This window comes from Pelecanus crispus, chromosome 12 (assembly GCF_030463565.1).
Source record: "Pelecanus crispus isolate bPelCri1 chromosome 12, bPelCri1.pri, whole genome shotgun sequence".
In the NCBI taxonomy this organism is placed as follows: Eukaryota; Metazoa; Chordata; class Aves; order Pelecaniformes; family Pelecanidae; genus Pelecanus; species Pelecanus crispus.
Window position 1 is genome coordinate 15,521,210 of NC_134654.1, and position 17,162 is coordinate 15,538,371.

Genomic DNA, 17,162 nt, shown 5'->3' on the forward strand with positions numbered 1-17,162 from the left:
TCACTATCCTAGAGCTGTGCAAAAGCAGATCCAAAACTTTCAGTAGCCTCTTGGAGACACTGACTCCGTTACTGACAGTGCTACAACTTGGACCAATTAATGTTGTTACTTTCACGTCCTGCCTTAGCTTGCAGAAGACTTTCAGAAAGGCAAGCCTGAAAATAAGTTAATATATCAGAGTTCCCAAATAGACAATTAGGAATTTGCAGACATACATCTTGGTTCCTAAGTTTCCTGAAAAGAAGTAGTGTTTCTTCTTCATGAGAGAGCTTAATCTTGTTCTCTATATATGAAGTATGGCTGTGAGGATTTCACTATGCATTTTTCACTTAAATAAAATGAAGAGATCAAGACTGTCCATGTTTTGCCTAGACAGGAGATAATCAGCAAAAGAAGTATAATTGAAAATGGATATATGCGTGCCAGAGGAGGCATATATCAATTGATATATCAATAACTCAATTGAAATGAGTTTGGTTTTTCTTTTTTTTAATACATGAGTTCTTGCTCTAAAATATCAAGAAGTATTACTGGGGCAGAAAGGAAGCATGTAAAAAGATCCTTCTCAGTCCCTCTACAAGCAAGAAAAGTGTTTCTTAGCTCCTGCAGGAAGGACCTGAGCAGCATTGGAACAATCAGCATCTTTGCAGGGATTGTAGTTGGTTGTGAGCAGAAGACTCATGGATCATAGTTGCTATTTTGTATTGTGTAGGAACTTCACACTATGTGCATCTAAACTGTCTGGCAGCTAGGTGCTGCAAAAAAATAAGTCCATTTGATTTGTGGTTTAAACTTATGATGAGCACTAGAAGATGAACATGCATTGAGTGAGATGGCTGTAACTTCAGCATAAGACTGAGGTACTAACCAGACATAGAGTGGTGTAAGAGCATCTGATATCTGCTTGAATGATTTGATATGAACACACATCAGCAAATTCCTCAGCCCTTTCATCTGTGTCTTGACAGAAATTTTCTGGAATACACTGAGATATTGTGTTCCTGACACACACGGCAAAAAGTGCATATTTCCTGTCTGTTCTCCTTGCTCTGGGATTACATGTTGTGAACTCCACCCTCACAGGCAAACAAGGCCTATAATCATCTGATTAGGAGACAAAGGAACCTTGCTTACATGGGAGCACTGGAAGATTTCCACAAGATCTGGGCTGGCTTCGATGTATCCATCCAGTAAATGGACTACCCTCACCAGCAGATGTAGAAAGCTGTTAAAATGAAGTGTTTAAGATGTTTCACAGGTCCTACATAGGCAGAAGTCTGTGGAACCAATTGCTAGTAGCCTTCAGTGTGGATATAGGTGCAGATTACTGCTCAAAAAGGAACAAGGTGTTGTTAAATGGTTAAGAACTCAACTTTCAACTGAGCTCTTTTTACTGTTTGTTCTCTCAAGCTTTGTTTATAACTGAGAGCTTAAAATATCACTGCAAGAAATTGGTATTAAATCACATTTAGGGAGATTCCTAAAAGTTAGCAAAATTCATCATATGGTTGCAGACTTAAGGGTTTGATCTGTCCTTAAAATTCTAATTACAAAGATTCTTCAAAAGTGTACCCACCTTTGAGCTGCCTTTACAGACTACACATAGCACATTTGTCTGTTTTTCTGTTACTTGGGCTGTACAATTAACATGATTGCTAATTTATCAGGACCATCAAGGATATAGGTGTTCAACAGGGTTGAACAGTAAACTGCTCAGTGCTTGACATTAAACAATTCAATGCAAATAAAATGAATGGCAGTGTAAATTCAGTAAGTCCTTCTGGAGCAAACAGTAATTAAAACTTTTTGCTAAGTGTGAAGAAAAATAAGGCATATTTAACATCTAACATTTCATTTGAAAACTGTAATATCATACAATTTGCTTTTTCCAATTTAATATCATACAATTTGCTTTTTCCAATTCTCATCAATCAAAAATTCCCTGCTTTTCCACAGATGCTATTAAAACGCATGTATTTTAAGAAAGAAAAAATGATTGATGGCAATGGCAGCTGTGACAGAGCATGTGATGTCAATCACAAGATAGACATGAATTCCCAGTACAGGTTTAGAAAGGAAAGAACTTTGCCACTTGGATTAGACTTGAAGATGTTGCAAAAGGAAAAGAAATCAGAAGACAACACATGTAAAAGAGACTAGAAGGAAAAAAGTTCATTGCTTCTTTGCCAGTGAGAATGTCTGTGCATGATCATTTGTAACCATATCCTCTAACGGTTCTTTCTAGAGAATAATAATGATGTTAATGAAAGCTTGCAGGCAGCCTATCCTTGAAAGCCCATGTTCCATAGCACAGGAAACTCCTGCAAAGAAAATCATAGTGTTTAATCATCTAGCCACTCCTATGAGTGTTTGTGAAAAGCTTCTGGGCTACACAGCCTTTGCTTTGCTGTCTTTCTGAAATATGGTATATCATGAAGGGCAGCTATTTGAATGCTAGCTCTTGCTAAAGGATCTGCTGAAAGAAGCAACAATGCCTTAATGCAAAAAGAAAAATTAAATAGATCCTGCCCACCACTATTTTCTCCCAGTCCTATTACTGTCTCTGCAGGGCTGTACTCCACTGCAGCTGAAAGCAAAGCACAGCACGATCAAAAAGAGAAGAGGCAGAGTGAGAGCAGACCCTGGATACAGAATGTCCTGCTCAGCAATGCGGCATGGGCAAGGTGGTGCAGTGCTGACATTTCCCATGAAGAAGAGACTCAGGCATGCTGAAAATAGAACCATCTTGAGAAACAGATCAGGCAGCTGCCTCACTCTCTGCCAGCCCTTAAGATATGACTTCTCCATCAGGCTCTGTGTTAGCAGACACAGAGAGAGAGAATACTCAGCAACATGTTACAGTAAAAGTGAAAATATGCACATAGACACAGATTTCCAGCCTATGGCCAGGCAGAATCTCACAATGAGTTTTATTTTTAGATTTGCATTGTGAACTGGAGACTTAGTTTTATAACATTCCAGTGTGGAAGGAAATTTCACAGCCTCTAAGTGTGATACCTTCATCACTTTTATCCATGAGTTTCAATGTGATCATTAGTGGAAGAAACCTCATGGCCCTTGTTCAGGTGTCAGAACCTCCTGCCAAAAATAAACCTAGGAAAAGTGATCACAGGCCCCAGATCTTTATATAGTACTCATCCATTCTGTTTTACAACTTGAAAGAAGTGATTGAAGTAATTTCTTATATTCGCCTCGGAAGTTCTTTCATCTTCTCTAGGTTAAATCTTACTATAAACAGGTTGCCCTTTGGCAGCTGGCAAATTTCAGTACAGTAGAGAATAAACTGTGGCATCCCATTTCTTCTTTCATTATGGTGCAGCAGTGAAATTCTGTGCAATTTATCATTTTTATATGCTCATCAAATACCTTTGGCAGTCTCATTAGCTTCCACTTTTTCACTAGGTTTCTCAGTACAGTCCCAGCAATTTCAGACATGTCTTGGGGAGACTTGTTTATCCAGTAGGGCATCTGCTCAGTGGGGAGAAGATTAGGAAGTCCTAGTTTATAGATTCATTCCAGTCATAAAGGAACTCCAAAAGTTAGGTAGCATCGTGCCTTGTACAGAGAAATTGTGACTCCTGAGTTCTGTCATGCAACTTTTCCTGAAGATTAGCTGCTATGGCATTTGTTTCTTACTGACTATCTTTGAAGAGAATTCAAGTCAATAAGCATTAGTAGATTGCAACATAACACTGATTGTACCTTATATGATGGACACATCCTCTGATCTATGCCTTGCAAGATTTTATTGTTTACACAGTGCCATGGCATGGGAAAGATGCAGGTAGAAAGAGATTCAGAGGGACAACAAGATGCATTGTAGAATGAAATTTGGTGTAGATAAGTACCTTACTACTGCCACTAGCTGAAGATTAAAAGTGTGACTCCAAGTGACCTACTTATCTCCCTCAGCATGAAGCTCATAAGATAAAGCAAACAATGCCTGCGAGTGAGCCCTGGGAGTCTGGAGAGGGCTCAGAGCTGCTCAGTTTGTGCTCCAGTAGGAAACCTCCTCCTGTGGGTCAATGGCCTGGAGAGCAGGCTCAGGTGCCTAGTCAGACAGCAGTGTCTCCTGTGCCTGGGGAGAGGTTACTTCAGCTGCTCGTCCTCAGGTGATGCCCCAACCAGGAACTGGGAGGTGCTCAGGGCCTGGGAGGGACAGGGAATGTCTGCATGGGTGTGTTACTCTCTGACAGACCATGGGCCTCCATGAACTAAGCATGGGTGCAGCCGGGAGAGCAGAGGTGCAGGGCTTGTGTGCCTGTCCTATCCTGTGCATGGGCAGGGAAAGGGCTGCCATGCAGCATGACGGACATCCCATCAAGGGCAGGTCATGTTCGGGTGAGTGAGGGCAAGAAGAATAAGAGACCACTGATCAGTGGGGAAACTGAGATGGGGTAATGCAGAATAGGGGATGTAAAGAGAGGAAGAAGAAATGAGTGGGGAGCCTCTCTATGGAGGGACAGGCAGTGGAGAGAGAATATGCAGTAATGTGGGTGCGTTGTATATGAGAAGGTGATTCAGCAATAGTTTTGCTGGAATGGAAAGGGCTTGAGCTGATCTCAGCTGTCACACTTATAAGGAATCCAAGAGGCAAACTCATTACAGCATCATTCATTTCAGAATGGAGTGGTGTTCTTTACTTGCTGATTAACACTCTTCTCTTTAACATTTCCTTTTCAGTCTCAAAGAGGAAAAATCCCAAGAGGAGCTGTGTCCTTTGGAAATGAAAGTTGAGAATTGTGGTGAAATCCTGACCCCTTTCATGCAGATTTGCAGGATATCTGCAGTCCCACACTTTTTATACACACACAACACTTCAGAGTGCAGCGTGTTCTGTATTAATGACATATGGGAGTGCAGAGCAGTCTGTGCCGTCCCACCTGCTGAGAACTTGTCCTGGCACCTAACTTCATTGCAACAAAGTCAAAAAGCAGATCAGGGAAATGAGAAATACTTGCTGAAACTTAGTCTGTCTTTCTGTGAAATTTCATTTTTCCACTGGCTTTCTGCATAACATTTTCTCATTTCAATGTTTTTTTGTGACTCCCTCACTGAGGGGGCTGGGCCCCAAGAGCTTTCTGCAGAGCAAATGCAGCCAACAGTGCTTTCCTACTGGGTCATAACTACATTCATTGTCCTATATGTATACAAACAGAATCATATTCAGACAGTGTGAGTGGCTGTCGTCCACTTTGCGTGGTTGGAAAAGTCAAGCAAAAGTCACTAAGAAACATCACACGACTTTCAACAAAAGGAGCTACTACTATCAGAATAGCACAACTTCCAAAAATCCTGCTGAAGGTACAAGTGACTGCCTTCTGCACTGGGCTACTCAGGCGCAGCTCTAGGGCTCCAAGCTGGCTTCAAGTGTGATGTTGGGACATCTGTATCAAAGATGACTTCCCCTGCAGATATTCATTGCAGGTGACAGCTGTCCCTAGGGACAGCAGACCTGCCTGGCTAGGTAGGAAGGCATCAGATCCAGCAAGAGGAAGGAATAGAAAAGCTGAGGTAGAGCATAATGAAGGAAAAAAGGCATTTTGCCTGCCTAGCTCTTTGCTCCCAAGGAGGAACCTCCTCTCCTCCCACTCCAAAAAGTTTGATTTAGGCCTGGTTCCTGCTGACACACAACGGAAATCCTGCTTCCCTTCATCTTCCCACAGTGGACTCAAATGGCAGATCCGCAGGAAGGAACACCAGAACAGCCCTGACTTCTGAACAGCACAGGGCACTGTCAACTGGCAGCTCACAGTTTGTTCCCGCTTCTCCTCTGGAGAGCCATTTTAGAGAAGAAGCTGTGTCTGGACTGCCTGTGGTGTCACTGGACACCCATATCTCATGCTCATACTATTCACATGTGCTCATTGCAGGAAATGGCTAGGTTTCCATAGCAGAAGTACACAGTAAGTATAAGGGCTCTGGCTAATATTGTTAAATTCCTTTGCTAAGAGTGCTCAAAATATATTAGTGTTCTAATATATGTTTATGGAAAACAACACTGGAAGGTTTATCACTAAAAAATTGTAACAGCTGATCCTTACTGATGCCTTTCATGCTGGGATGTTGCTTCTTTTCACAGACTAACTCTAGTTCTTCCCTAGACATGGCAGCATAAATTTATGCCACTGACTTCATATCTTGTCCCTGTTACTAAAAAAGTATAATCAAATAATATCTTTTAAATTTTGTTGAGGTGTTAGAGTACCTCTGACAGAACCTCTGCTAACCTCAGAGAAGAAAGGACCTGGGGAGCTGGAAGAAGAACCTAGTTAAGCCAACAGTTACAGATGAGAGGCACAGGTCTTTCATACAAAAAAAAAAAAAAAAAATTAAATTAGAAAAATAGTCGGAGTAAGAAAGCATATAACAAAAAATTCTCCCTGCCCTTTGTGCCCTTCTGGAGCAGGTTCTCTCCTCCAGTATTGGATTCAGCTGTGGAATATTTAGTTGTCTGGGTTCAGCAAGCTCTGCAAACCTTTCCAGTCTGTTGGACATCCTTCTAGCTGATACTTTTGACACCTGACTGTGTGCCTGCTCCCTGCTATTCTGAGCAGTCTGCTGCAGGTCCCTATGTTCAGATGTCTGTCTTGCACTTCTGTTTTCCCCTTCACTCTGGAAGTTACCTTTCATCTTGCTGTCCTGTTTAACTGCTATCAGGTAAGGCCCAGTCTTCCTTTCAGAAGACTTCACCTGACCCACAGTGAAGCAGGCAGGACAAGGCTTTCCCATCTCCTCCCCAGTCACAGCCTCTTAACAAAACACTGCTCCATTGATTGCAGAGTTGAAGAGAACTCATCAAAACCTATTGTTAAGCTGAGGATAGCAATATATCAGCTTTTCAATGGGCATCATTATATTTCATCAGTTCCAAGTTTTTGGCAATACTTTACAGTCAGTACAGCCTTGTAGTCTCCAGAAATCAAACACAAAAGTGGGCATTAAAATCAGACTTCATAAGTAAAACCTTCAGGCTATTCACTCTCTATGACATCTTTCAAAGATATCTAACTGAAACATCATCTGTTGTTCTTTCTTCATCATATCCTATGATTATTTTTAGACCCCAAAGTGGCCATCCTGCACTGCAGTTCTGTTAGGCAGGAACTTACCGCTTGAAAAGGTTATTTGATTTCCACTGAAGGAAACAAGAGGCCTAGGATTCAGTGTAAGACATTAACCGCAGAATGCTTTGAATAAATAGCAAGACAAAAGTATATGGTACTGTTCTTCCCTACACAGAGGGATAGTCAGCTTCCATTATGACCAGAGATCCTGGAGTTAAATTTTACACGTCCCTATTGCTTTACTCTGGATCACACTTCCTCTAAAGGTGGATACTCCAGGAGTTCTCCACAGATCATCTAATGTTTCATTCTCTTCTGTGAAGCAGAAAAAACACAGGGTTTGGTCACTGGCTCTTGACAAAATATTGGTCATCTGTTCAGAAAATCAAGTGATTTCCAGATGATGTGTGAATAGATTGAGATGAGATATACAAGATGTTTCCTTGCAAAATCCACACTTCATAGCACAAAATGCCCTTTGTCCAAACTGTCTATACAATTCCTTTGTGTCCCAAGCACTTTCAGATCTAAAGTCTCTCTATGTAAGTAAAGCAAAAACTCTCAAGATTTGAACGTTTAAAATCATTCTCTCCGTTCTGGTTATAGAAATAGCTTAGTTTCAGTAGACTGAACCCAGAAAAAGAACTAATCCAAATTCTACAGCTGGAATACATACACATTTCTTCTTGTTGCCAAAATAGGTTAACACATGGATTTAGGAAATGGACTTAACACCCCCAGGGTTACTAGAATAATTTCTCTTGGGAATAAGAGTGCTAGCATATGACAAGTTTTTAGCTTAAAGGAATCAAAATATCAACATGCAACAAAATAGGTTGTCTCATAATTCTGAATTGCTCACAAAACACAAAGATAAGCACCCAAGTTTCTCGCTAAGAATGAAAGACGTTCAGCATTTTTTACTGCTCAGTGTTAGTTTTTACACTAATCTTGAAGAAAATTCCTGATGGGATTTGCAGCTTGCAAATGCTGTTCTCAGCTATGCTGTTAATATTTATAAAATATGCCAAGAGGGATCTTTGTGCCTGTAGATCCTTAATGAACAGACTAATAAGGAATGTGTAGCCTCATACTGAAGATCCCTGGGTAAAATAAGACCTCTCAGGAATCCTGGCATGAGACAAGGAGAAATGCCGGAACACTAATTCTCTGGTGCAAAGCTTCTCATTCTGACACTTCTGCTAAGATGTGGCTGGGCACTGGATCCTGGAGATGGTAAGGACACTTTTCACATAATAAGTTCTTTTTATTCTACTGAAAGGTGGGTGTTGTGTTGAATTAAATGGAATATGATGAGTGCTTTCTCTGTTCCTGGCATAGCATATCTAGTCTGGGTAAATGTTTGTGGTTTATCTGGGTAAGACACGTCCTTCAGTGATTTGAGCTACTATTCCAGATGAGCAGTGCTAAAAAGGTTGGAGTAGGAAAGGACCTGGGGATTATTTCTAGGGAAAAGCCAGTGATGAGCCTAACACATAAAAGACTAACTAACCTAGTAATATGTAAGGTACATTGGGCCAGTTACTGGTTTGGCTGTTGTAAAGACAAAACACAAGTGAGCTAGCTGACCTTTGTGTCTGTTGCTGTTCAGAACCTCCTTGTATCTCAGGCTAGCTATGAATGGACTGAGATGGCCTTGCTATCTTCTGATCCTATTCCTTTGTTTGGAGACTAATTTCTGCAATGCCTGATACAGTTATTATCTGACCTCACAGCAGGGGAAAAAGAAGTGTCTCCTACTTGGGAAGTTTCAACAGCAGATTTTAAACTTTGCTCTGATGACACCTAAGTAGCTGCCCACTGAGTAAAAGTAACAGTCTTGCAAAGAAAAGTGAAGAAGGAGGGAAAAATCAGCTAGACATTAGAGACAGTTAATACACAGCACTTTCACATTTAGAAGAGGAACATGAGTTGTTGAGTGTGCATGAGATTTCTATGGTTACTCAAATTCCTCCTATCTCCACAGCAAATGTCAGAGAAAGATATGTGAACTGTGGGTCCTGGCTGAGGAGGTGACATTCAGGATGCCCTTTCCATCACATGCCAAAGCAGCCGAACAGCTTCAGTTACAGAACAGGTGAGTGAGGTAGGCAGGCTCTGATGGCAATGGAAGGGGAAGGAAAAGGCAAAAGGAGCAGGAGAATGGCATGAAAGGAGAAGAAATGAGGGCAGCAATATAAACTAAAATTAACAGACACTTGATTAATGGCTTGTTTCTCTGTTGACAGTACACCTGTGAGAGAAGCAGGGACAGGCTACGGTATGGAGATAGACTTGTTTAGATTTTCTCAACTAGTTTTTGTTGCTATAAGTGGATGTTACAATTATATCCAAAATTTTTACCTGCTTTCTTCATAAAACAAGAAAGACTTCTGAACATTAAAACTATTTAAATTACACAAGGCATTCTCAAGTGCAGAAAGAGTTTGCAGTATTGATACCATGTGAGATGTTTTCTATTGGTAATTCCCATATTCATTATCTACATTGAAAAAAGGAGGATGCTCAGGTGGCACAGATCAGTCTCTTCAGCTCCCTGACAAATCCCTCCAGTTTGCCATATATTCCTGAAGCAGGGTGCCTTGTAGGCTCTCAGAGCAGAGCCATCCCATGACCCCACACTGCTGTCTGACTTACATGTTAGCTAAGCTTGGACTTCACCTCTTTGGGCTCCAATTCCAAAGCCTTCATGTGTGCTGAACTGTATTTCTCCAAGCAGCACCATGCTGATATTGGGGCTGTGCTGCTGGCATGGTGGGGCTGGGGGGATGCCTGTTCTGTGGGAGGTGTAAGAGCACTCTCATGAGACCTGAGCAGCAAAGCTCAGGTGCTAGGTGATTTCCTCATTGCCTGGGGTATGATGGGGATCTCACAGTGTGAACTGTTGAATTTTACTATATTGACAAAGAGTTTCTGATGTGAAATGTTTTCAACCATTTGGGCTACCATTATTGGAACACTGCTTTTGTGCTCCAGAGATCCCCTGCCAAATCTCCTCCTATCCGTATGGGACAGAAGGTCTATTTGAGCCCATTAACTGCATTTATTTTAAACTTTTCTCTGAGAGGTCTTTCTTTATGGCCATTATGAACCAGCATTTTTCAGGACCTTTGCACTAGTACTGATCAGATGACAGACAGCTTAACTCTAATAATAGTGCACCAGTGCAAAGCAACCCCTGACCTCCACATGTAGCAGATAATCACAAGCTAAGAAGAAGAAAACTTTTGTTTCTCACTGGTGTTTTACATGTGTCCTCATAATGTAATATATTGGATCCTCAATAAAGCTGCTCTGTAATTCAAACACAGGACAATATGTAGGGCTAGAATAATCTATCTAAAGATGGCCTTAGGAAGAACACAACTTGACTGAGATGATTAGTTCAGATTGAAAACTACAGCAAATTGCAAGGATCCTAAATAAAAACCTGCACAATAAAACATCCTATAAGAGTGATGAGAGTTTAAAATCCTAAAGAATATGACAATTTTCAAGTAAGGCAGATCATATATTTAAGGTATTTCTAATTTATGGTAAATATTTTTATGATTTTTATTTTGTTCCAAATATATTTTCCAAAGTAAAGGTACTGTTTTTCTTATTCATGTAATTACCAACCCAACCCACTGAAATGTGAATTGTTTCCTACTGCAGAAACTTTCTAGGTCTTCAACAATAACATCCAAACACCAATACAGACCAACAAATTGCCTAGAAACCTTCAAAAATATCAAAATGTCCTTTTTTTTAATCCAGTGTAAACTTGTGACATGTTACAAACCCTACTTCCTTTCCTTCTTAGTTCAACAGCCATAAGCCATGCATTTGTCTATCTCATCTAATCTTCCCCAAATTACTTTGTTTCTCTTCATTAAATTTCCTTCTGAAAATTTGAGAAAATTTCTCCAATTTCCCAGAGCTACTTTTAATTCTGATCCCATTTCGCCCTGCCAAAGTGCTTGGATGCTGCTCTCACAAGCTCTCAGGCCCTTCACAAAGCCTGCAATGTAACAGCCCTACAAGGTAACCACAGCAGGTAGTCATGATAATCACAGTGTGGTTAAAATGGCACCTCATGTGGCAGCTATATGGTGCAGTTCCCAAGTGTGGCACTGAATACCCCTGCTTTAAAAGCCAACAGAAATCCCAGGACAGGATGCCCAAGTGCTCTTTACCGGCCATTGTGCATATTATTACAGAGACTCCTGGCCCTGGAGACCCAGGTCTCTGGCATGCTCATGCTGGGACAACCTGTTACCATCTCAGTAGCTGTATCATGAAGGAAATGTCACATTCTGGCAACAGACTCTTCCTTAGAGAGGGGATCCACAAAACCAAGGACATGAAGCACAGCTCACCTAAACAAAGCAAGTACCTGTTCTTGGCCACCTAAAGCCCTCTCCTCCTGCAGTCATGGCTAACTCATTGCCACATGCCAAGGCAGAAGTAGAGGAAAGACTTCACCCCTGTCAGCAAGAGGAAGGAGAGGATTTTAGGGCACCGCAGCTGGAGGGCACTTCTGTGCCTGCAGCCTCAGCTGCACAGAGACTCCCAGACTGGACCCGTCCCTTTTGGGACAGAGACAGTGTCTTCTTTGGGGGTGGGTGTCACCAGCCCTTGCCTCACCTGGGGTCTGTACATGCTGCCATGGTGCAATCAGCATTAATTGCACGGGGAGTCTTTGAGCATGTCTTCATTAATGCTTAGTGTCAAACAGGAAAATGTTATTGAAGCAGATTTCCCTGTTGTCCCACACTTTGGTTTGCATGACAGGTGTGCTCCAGGGGCACATCTAATGTGCTCCCACCTCAGACAGGAATTCAGCCCTTAGGACTCCCACCCTTTCCCCCTGAAACCCATTTAGTCCAGGTACCAGGTCCTCAGCATTTGCTGTTCTGGTCACTGATCTCCTCCTGTCCTGCCGCTCTATTTGCTAAGGGAGAGACAGCCTGTGTTTCAAGTGTGTGTTAGTGACTGACCCTGCCTCTCACAGCAGCCCTGTCTCCCAGGGAGCTGGTCCTGCTGACATGTCCCAGCGGGAAAGGAGAAGCTGATGTGTGATTGCTCTCACCCCAGCCCCAGGCTTCCTCTGCAAAAGGAAACTTCAGGACATGGTGATCATCACAGTTTCCGTTGGAAGAAAGCTATTGATATACTTGCTATTTTTCTTATAAAAGTGCATATGATACCATCCATATCTAAACAGTCCTTGGGAGATGCTTGTCTAAAATAGGTCCTTAAAAGCACAGGCTAAAAGAGATCATGCAATATTACAGATACTCTGTTCTACCATACATTTCTTCTCATTCAAATATTTCCTCCATATTTACTCCAAATCCTTCTTACTTCAAATTAAACAGCTATGTCTCTTAATGAAAATCTTTTTCATTTGACAAAAATATATTCATACTCCCTCACTCAGTCTTTACTTTTCTCATCTCTTGACTTAAAAAATGAAGTTCTATCCGTTCCTTTTTCTAAGTCATGTTCTTTATACTTATTCTGGCTCCTCTCCTCCTTACTCTACAGAAAGATTTTTCTTTTTTCAGAAGAGGTCTACAAAATGTGCTCTATCCAAAGTACTGTAGACTGTCACTAAGACAACCTGTTGCTGAAGAAAGCAAACATTCATATCCTGCTACATAGAAAGAGTACTTATACTAATATTTGCAATAATTAGATGTACCATTTTTGCAACTGTTTGACATTGTTGAGTGTGTACAAAGTTATGCCCCGATTCCTTTTCTCCCTGGCTCAGATAACAAAACCCATGTATTTCTCTCTGATATCATCCTCCCAAAATACTTTGTTTCTCTTTAAGTTTCCTTCTGAAAATTAGAGACATTTTCTCCAATTTTCCAGAGCTACTTTTAAGTCTGATCCCATTCCACACTGACGAAGTACTTGGATGCCCCCTTTGCAAAAAAACACACCACCAGTGGCTGTTTCTGCCAGCTCAGGGTCTTTTCTTTCAACACTGATGACCCTAACATTTCCAGGTCTTCTTTGACCCATTCCACCTGTCCTGTTCTGTTCCAGTGGTGAACACATGAGACTGGCTGACACACCTGGTTGGATTTTAACCTTTCTGGTATGATTCCATCATAATACGTGGGCCAGGAAGTTTCAGCGCCTTTAAAAGCACCCATTTTTAAGTGAGACAGCTGCTGCTCTGTAGTGGGCCAGCCACCCAGAGGAGACTCCACCTTGGCGGCTCCATGCTGCCACCCCCTGGCAATGGGTGTCTTGAGCAGTGGGGCCGGTCAGCTGCTGCCTGGCCGAGCTCCCTGTGACTGACCAGAGCCTGCTGGAGCCCTAAGATGAGAAGAAAGTTGATGGGGTCTGTGCCTCCATAGCAACAGCCAAAATGGCAACGCAAAAGGCACAGCCACCATCCCAACTGATGTCTCTGGGCTTTGGTTTCCTCAGCCTGATTGCCTGTGGTGACTGTACCAGGCAGCGACACCGGCTTTACTGAGCTCTCCAAAGGGCTAGTGGAGTCAGGCTGCAGGCAGAGCTGGGTCTCCATAACCGCCACGTGATAGCCGCCCCGGCCTGGCCACGGGTTCTCCTGCAGCCTGGATACTCCAGAGGGCCCTGAGGGATCTCTGGTGTACCACCCTTCTACCTTCCCTCAGTGAGTGTTGTGAAAGCCCAGCCTGAGCAAAGTGACATGGCCTTCTGCAAAGCTGCTGAGCCTTGGAGCAAGCCCTGCCTCTGTCTCCATCCTCACCCATACAGGGACACAGGGGGAGGCAGCTGTAAAATCATACACTTTCAGAGGTACAGCCCAGCCCATCTTTTTCATTTGTTGGTGTCCAGGAGAAGTGACACCTCCATCCACCCCAAACTGAGCCCCAACTGACTGCTGGAAGTACCTGGGCAGCTGCTCTGTTCCCCATGGGACAGCACATCCCAGGAGGGCATGGCAAACACCCAGGCACTTGGTTGGCACAGGGTCATTCACAGACTTCAAAGGGGCCACTCTTGATGATAAGAGTATACTCTTACCAGGGAGAGCACAGTCAGGCCTGCTTCTGATTTTTAACGTTTCAGCTGAGGAAGGAGCTGTGCTGCAGCAAGTCTCTCTGGGTAAGAATAGCATCTGCCGTCTTAGGACACAACACGGCTGTCCAGCTCCTACATGGCAGCACGTTGCGCTGAGATATAGAAGGCAACCTACCCGCTGAGGAATGTCTTTGAGTGCTATTAGTGGAAGCATATCATCTGCACAAACAGGCATGTCCCCTCGCAGGACTCTTGCAAGAGCGGGGCTATTCTGAGCTTTTGACACTGAGGATGAAAGGATACAAATGACAGGCTGATCCTCCTGGCATGGGCAACCTCCAAAGCCCTCTGAGGCCTTATCTCCTCTGCTGGGAATGACTCTTGTGAAGGCTCATGGGTGATTTGGTGGGACCTCAGAGCCCAGGAGGCAGGGGACAGGAGGGAGCTGTGAATTTGCTGGAGATGCAAGGCCAAGCCTCAGTCCCATTAGCACTGCCCAGCTGTGCTTATGGCAAGTCCTGCCTGAGGGTGTGCACCTGTCCCTGAGCTTAGGGCATGCAGCTGCCTGCTTTATTTTCAAACACATCCTTGAGAGCTAGAGAGATACCAGATGGTGTGTAACTGTGTGCAAGTGAAACATGCAGGAGGTGAGAGGAAGAAACAGTTGACTTTGCAAACCAGAATCTAAAGAAGGCTATAGTAGGTCAGAACAGACACAGTTAATACCCGTAATGTGAGATCTGCCTCTTCAGTGACTTGCCTGTCCTTTCCTACTGATGCCTTTCGTGACAGTTCTTTTGTACAAGTCCTCAAACAAACTATCTCCAGGCATCACACTTACCAGTGTGGCCAGGAGCCATGAGCCTGCTCACTCCTCTTCACGCCTGCCTTCTTCTCTCTTCCCTATGCCTAGCTTTGCTGGCTGCATTCCTTCATTCTGACAACACATCCTCCAGGCAATGTGAGGCAAAGGATGGTGCAGGGTCTGTAAAGCAGGATTTCAGACAGTTTCAGAAGTTTATGCTTGTACAAGCCATTACAGCTAACAGGGATACTCATGAGATGTTGTGTGTCATCTGGACTCTACCCAGCCCCACCTGAAGCTTTGGAGAAGCCTGCAGGTGTGGCTAGGGATTCTCAAGCCACCCAAGAGGAGCAGGCCACTCATAGGTGGGTTTGGGCAGGCAAGGCTCACCACAAGAGACACTGGCTGTGGTGGCAGACCAATGCATGCTGTCAGGCAAGAAGAAAGACTGCAGGGGATGAGGAGGGATGAACAAGGTTGGGAGTCTGCTAGGGAGCCATGGGGAATAGTTGTGCAGTGTCATGGGAAGGGAGGACTAGTCTGGCATTCTGCAAGGTGTTGGGTGAGTTTCTTAAGGTCATTGTGATTGAAAACTCAGGTCTGCTCCTAAAGAACCCTCTCCCGCGGCTCTCTTCAGACTGCACTGACAGAGGTTCTGTTCACCAATGCTTGCTAGTGACACTGGAAGCAGGCTGGACTTCCTCTTGAGAGCTGGTGTGCTGGTGAGGCTGCACTTGGGAGTCAGGTAAGGTGAGAGCCCTTTGGATATTGCTGTCATAGGCATACAGCCATGGAGCTGTCGGTTGCAACTTCCCAGCAGTGTGAGCATCTGTTTGTAGACAAAGCCTCTGGCATTGACTTCTACAAGCTCAGACCAAGCAGACAGTGTCAGTCCGTACCACCTTCTGTCACCCCAAGGAGCTCCACTGGCAAGCTCTCCCTTGAAAACATTGTAAGCAAATCAAGGTGGAAAACATTCAGGGGCTACCTTCTTCAGGCTTGGGCACAATCATTCTCTGCACAGCCTGCATCCCTTCAGCCCACAACACCAGTCCCACTCCCATCTTGCATCCCTGCTAGGCTCAATGGTCCATGGAGGGCCCACCTCTGCTTTTGAGTACTAGCGCTGCTACAGTAGAGAGGTGGAAAGCTGTGGACTGTCACAAGCTTTCAACATCAACACATACTCAGGAGCCCCTGCTCCTGAGTCTGCTTCTTGCTCCCTTTTAGTGCCAGATGCACCTCACTCCTTAGTTGCTGCTAATGTGTTTCTCATTCTTTCCACATTGGGCTGCATCAAAGGGATCCTGCAGCCTGGAGTCAGCTTGAGTGACTGGCGGTAAACGCTTCAGACAGGCAGTGCTGCAACAGTGGGTGCAATTGTGTAAGTTGATATTGCTGAAAGAATTTCCAAATTAACTTAATAGTCCTCAGTTACCACTAGCCTGTGTTTGATTCACTGTATACACAGCCCTGCAGTCTTTGAGGTTTCTGAGAAAATCCTCCAAGGCTGTGTGTTCTCCCTGAAAATAAGGGACAGAAGTTATTTGGAAGCTGAGAGCTGTCATTTCTATGAAAACATCAGCTTAGGCAGACATCTGTGGGCTTGTCTTTAACATACCTTGGCACTGTCCGTGTGTCTTTCACCCAAATTAGACGGAAGGCTTAATGTGTCGGAATAACCCAGATGAGATGGCTGATAAAGCACACGAGACTTCGTAGTTGTATGTGCCCATTGTGCCTCTGCTGTTCAGATCAGGGTCTGAATGAAGGAAAAAGTGTTTGACAATTTCCCTCTTCCCTTCTTCCCTCATCCCTTTCTCTTCTTCCCAAAAATATGTTGTCTGTTTAGCCTGTATGTAGGCCAAAAGCAAGGTACAGGTATGTGAGAAAGGAATGGAGGGGTACACCCATCAGTTTTCTTCTTTTCTCTTGACTGAGGCAATGCTACGTGCAGCCTGTTGTGCAAGAGGTGACAAGGCTGACCTTTGAGGTGATGTGTTGAGGAGGTGTGTTGGTGCCATGCAGTGTGCAAGAAATAGGCCCTAAGCGGCAGTCCTTCCAGCACGTGGCCCCAGGCAGGGCTCAGCATTTTGTCTACTGCAGATAAACTAGGAGCAGGTGGTAGCAGCAGCTGAGGGAATCTAGGGTAAGAGAGATGGAAGATTTTAGGGGCACTATCAACATGTTGTAACAGTGCTCTGTGTGCTGAAAATCATCCCTGCCAAGGAACAACT